The sequence below is a fragment of the Schistocerca piceifrons genome, chromosome 5 (assembly GCF_021461385.2).
Source record: "Schistocerca piceifrons isolate TAMUIC-IGC-003096 chromosome 5, iqSchPice1.1, whole genome shotgun sequence".
In the NCBI taxonomy this organism is placed as follows: domain Eukaryota; kingdom Metazoa; phylum Arthropoda; class Insecta; order Orthoptera; family Acrididae; genus Schistocerca; species Schistocerca piceifrons.
Window position 1 is genome coordinate 87,784,322 of NC_060142.1, and position 5,404 is coordinate 87,789,725.

Here is a 5,404-nt window from a genome sequence, read left to right on the forward strand (position 1 = left end):
GTCAGCGTTACAGAATGTCAATCCCAAGGGCCCGGGTTCGATTCCCGGCTGGGTCGGGGATTTTCTCCGCTCAGGAACTGTGTGTTCTGTTGTCCTAATCATCATTATTTCATCGCCATCGACGCCCAAGTCGCCGAAGTGGCGTCAAGTCTAAAGACCTGCACCAGGTGAACGGTTTACCCGACGGGAGGCCCTAGCCACACGACATTTTTACCGTCATTGAAAATAATTGGCTGATCCATGTGTAAGTGCCACCTGGTTGTTGTATTTATATCACACGACGGTGATAAGCTGGCCAATTGCTATAGATATACGAGCATAACATTTTCCCGTTATACATTTTGCCGTGAATTGCAATAACATTACTGTTACGTTTCTATCTGAAGTGATAAGTGTTTCTGAGAGACACGTGTCTAATTCTAAATGAGTAGTTTCACAAATTCGTACGAGCTACTGAGAGGCCAGTTGTTCTTGCGTGTTTAAATAGTTTGAAACTTATTCTATTAATGAAGGTACAAGAATTCCTTCAATGACGGTATGTGTATATTGTAATTAATTCTGATTTAATCACAAATTTAAGTGTGGCTGTTTATTGTACGGTGCTTGTTTTTGCGTCGGGAGGGGGAACTCGATATCCGTTAGCGTGCACACTCGTTACTTGCATTTTGATTTAGTTTTATCGGGTTGCGACCTGCTTGTGCTGTTATGTATTTTTCGCTCCGTTTGCCCGCGCGTGCCGGCCGGCCGTGTATCTAGTTCGCCCGCACCTTAATGTATAATTGACCTTACGCACATAAGATAATAGACTGGTACTGCTTAGCTGATGTTCATTAATAGGTTGATTAATTCTACAGATGATGTGCTGTAACGAATTCTCGTGTTTCTAGTTACTTAGGCAGATGTCAGTATGTTGTTGATACCGACTAGTTCACGGATTTTCCGTGTATATTCGTGACCGTTGCTGCTCCAGTTTGGGGCTCTATGCCTAGCCTGTATTGGAAACATCTGATTAAGCGGCGTAATTTGTTGAATCCCACGATGTTGCTTGTTCACATGAAATTTTATATTTTATATCCTGCATTGTAGGGTGCCTGCCATTTAAGTAACGTGGTTGTGTGGCATGGTATGATTTGTTGTTGCCTGTACTCTGAATACCAGTCACTGCCGTAACGAAAGACTACAGTTCCTCGTTAAATATTAGTAAATTGTTCTTAGGGTTGATCATAGTTTTTGAGTAAATTTTTAACTCATTTCACTAAATGTGTAACATGCCGTAAGTGCCGTATTTTATGAATGTTTAAATTTTGAAGTAACTTGCTCTCACGTAAATTGTAATTTTAAAAATGTTGATTGTTTCATTTGTTATTTCTCTTGTTTAAATATGCCCAATAAATGTTCAGTGCAACTGTGGATGGTGATGGCCTGATGTGTCACTTGGTCCAGTCCTACCAACCGTCAACCTGTTGTGCTGAGTTTGTGTCGTTGTGTAAAAATTTAATTCCGAGTTGTGCTGACACACACTCTCAAAGCTTTCCAAATATATTAACATTATTAACACTGTCTCTATTCTTCATATCTAGATATTTAATTCTCAACATAGTCACCCAGACGACGGACACATTCCTCCCAAAGAGGGACCAGTTTCTTGATACCGTCAGTGTTTGACCTTAAAGGATCCACTGCCTCACCTCTATTTGCAACACTTTATCACTATCAAACTGACCTCACGGAAGTTTGTCTTTAAGGTTAGAAAAGTTTCAAATTCTATAGGCCCAAGTCGGAACTGCATGGAGGCTGATCGACGACAGTGAAGCGAAGGCGTCGAATTGTTGCAGATGCCACAGCGCTCTATGTGCGGGCGAACGTTCCGAATCCGTGCCTTTAGTTTTCCGAGGGTCTGTCAGTACCTTGCACAGATTTTGGTGGTTCCTTTAGACAAGAATTCGAAATGCACCATACCTTCATATTCCAAAAAACCGTCAACATGGCTTTGTCAGGTGATGATATTGTCTTTAACATTTTTGGTGTACGTCATTCTTTGTGGTGGAATTGCATGCATGCTAGCTTGTTCCAGGGTCAAAATGGATAAACACCTTTCAATACATATCACACTGTTGTTAAGGAACTCATCACCTTCACTCTTCAAACGCAGAAGAAACTGTTGGTAGATGCACAATCTCCACTGTTTCATGTGAGGAATGAGCGACCGGGGCACCCACTGTGCACATGGTTTTCCGTACCGCAGTTGTGCAATGACAACCTGCACACGATCTCGTGAGAAGCCACATTTACCTGAGAACTGTGTCTGTGTTAGCCGAAGATTTACTGTGATAAGGTCATCAACCCGATTCCGATGAATCTCGTTGATTGCCGTATGTGGTCGTTCACTTCGAACTCTCACACACTGAGCTTAGCACCACTGTGTCCTTCATTACGGTCACGAACAACCAAACGTCGCGCAATACTGATATCGATACAGTCATCACCGTACACAGCGTTCATTCTTCTATGGACTTAAATCCAGGACATGTTTGCAGCGGTTAGGAACTCCATTACATCACACTGTTTCTCCCGCAACGACGGTGTTACGTTACATACAGCCATGTAATACACTACAATTTGGAGCCTTATAGCGGTATAGAGTTGCAACTTCCGTCAGAATTGAGCGGAAGTCGACATGTAATACCTCAACCAAGATCTTAACCTAAAAAAAGCAAGCAAAGCACTCAGTCATCAGCTGGCCAGAGTGGTCGTGCGGTTCTAGGAGCTAGTCTGGAGCCGAGGGACCGCTACGGTCGCAGGTTCGAATCCTGCCTCGGGCATGGATGTGTGTGATGCCCTTAGGTTAGTTAGGTTTAATTAGTTCTAAGTTCTAGGCGACTGATGACCTCAGAAGTTAAGTCGCATAGTGCTCAGAGCCATTTGAACCACTCAGTCATCAGGCCACAAGTGGCCCATCGGGACCATCCCACCGCAGTGTCATCCCCAACTAAGGATACCGATGGGGGGAGGTGGGGGGGGTGGGGTGGTCAGCACATCGCTCTCCCGGTCGTTACGATATACTGTAGTTTTCTGTGACCGGAGCCGCTACTATTCGGTCGAGTAGTTCCTCAATTGGCATCAGGGACTGAGTGCATCCCGAAAGAAAAATGGCAACAGCGCATGGCGGCCTGGATGGTCACCCATCAAAGTGCCGGCCACGCCCGACAGCTCTTAACTTCGGTGATCTGACGGGAACCGGTGTATCCACTGCGGCAAGGCCGTTGCCCATTATCGTTCAGTACCCCTTTGTAAATACCTGAGCAGCGGGCTTAATTCCAACTCCATTCCCCAGGTGTAGGGTCCAGCGCATTGTGGTGGGGGTCGCAGACCACCATTCGACTCTCGATGCATTCAGTCTTGCCCACACTTGCAAAGCGTCAACTGCTGGTTGCGTTTTTAACGTTTATTTGCCACTAATGTACAGGCCGCCCAGCATGCAGGTCGACAAATTATGCAGACACTACTGCAATAGAACCGACCCATCATACAGGGAAGCCTAGATGCCGGAGCCTGGAAAACTTTCTCCCGACATGCTCACTGTTTTGAAAAGCAGGTTTTTGTGGCATGGAAATGGTGTTCACTTTCAATACCCCAGCTGTGCAGAGCAGCCTCTACACCAGGGGCTGGAAGAAACAGACTTTTGCCTGTATCTACATTTGTATTGGAGCCATGACGTTATAAGGTCCACAGCGCTCATACTCATGAGGTCTGCTGTTTCTGTGGGAAATAGAAAACAGAACACATTGACACCGGTGTGTCAGACCCACCATACTTGCTCCGGACACTGCGAGAGGGCTGTACAAGCAATGATCACACGCACGGCACAGCGGACACACCAGGAACCGCGGTGTTGGCCGTCGAATGGCGCTAGCTGCGCAGCATTTGTGCACCGCCGCCGTCAGTGTCAGCCAGTTTGCCGTGGCATACGGAGCTCCAACGCAGTCTTTAACACTGGTAGCATGCCGCGACAGCGTGGACGTGAACCGTATGTGCAGTTGACGGACTTTGAGCGAGGGCGTATAGTGGGCATGCGGGAGGCCGGGTGGACGTACCGCCGAATTGCTCAACACGTGGGGCGTGAGGTCTCCACAGTACATCGATGTTGTCGCCAGTGGTCGGCGGAAGGTGCACGTGCCCGTCGACCTGGGACCGGACCGCAGCGACGCACGGATGCACGCCAAGACCGTAGGATCCTACGCAGTGCCGTAGGGGACCGCACCGCCACTTCCCAGCAAATTAGGGACACTGTTGCTCCTGGGGTATCGGCGAGGACCATTTGCAACCGTCTCCATGAAGCTGGGCTACGGTCCCGCACACCGTTAGGCCGTCTTCCGCTCACGCCCCAACATCGTGCAGCCCGCCTTCAGTGGTGTCGCGACAGGCGTGAATGGAGGGACGAATGGAGACGTGTCGTCTTCAGCGATGAGAGTCAATTCTACCTTGGTGCCAATGATGGTCGTATGCGTGTTTGGCGCCGTGCAGGTGAGCGCCACAATCAGGAGTGCATACGTCCGAGGCACACAGGGCCAACACCCGGCACCATGGTGTGGGGAGCGATCTCCTACACTGGCTGTACACCACTGGTGATCGTCGAGGGGACACTGAATAGTGCACGGTACATCCAAACCGTCATCGAACCCATCGTTCTACCATTCCTAGACCGGCAAGGGAACTTGCTGTTCCAACAGGACAATGCATGTCCGCATGTATCCCGTGCCACCCAACGTGCTCTAGAACGTGTAAGTCAACTACCCTGGCCAGCAAGATCTCCGGATCTGTCCCCCATTGAGCATGTTTGGGACTGGATGAAGCGTCGTCTCACGCGGTCTGCACGTCCAGCACGAACGCTGGTCCAACTGAGGCGCCAGGTGGAAATGGCATGGCAAGCCGTTCCACAGGACTACATCCAGCATCTCTACGATCGTCTCCATGGGAGAATAGCAGCCTGCATTGCTGCGAAAGGTGGATATACACTGTACTAGTGCCGACATTGTGCATGCTCTGTTGCCTGTGTCTATGTGCCTGTGGTTCTGTCAGTGTGATCATGTGATGTATCTGACCCCAGGAATGTGTCAATAAAGTTTCCCCTTCCTGGGACAATGAATTCACGGTGTTCTTATTTCAATTTCCAGGAGTGTATATATATAGATAGATATGTAACAGATGAAAGATTAGTAGCAGAACATGGATTCACTGAGGGGCATTATAGAAAACAAAAAACTTGTGCAGAACTAGTGGTTTGCGGGAGAGTATCGTCAAAGAATGTATGGAGATAAGGCTCCATGACTTTCTCTTCAGCAAGGATGAGGGCTATCAGCTAACTTCGTTATGTAACCCTGCATTGGCGGCTATATGCCAGGAA

General features: G+C 48.1%; 1 pseudogene; it reads right to left on the minus strand.

The window, feature by feature from the left end:
• Window positions 1-3,150: 3,150 nt before the first annotated feature.
• On the minus strand, window positions 3,151-3,268 carry LOC124799612 (annotated as a pseudogene).
• Between the last annotated feature and the right edge of the window lie 2,136 nt (window positions 3,269-5,404).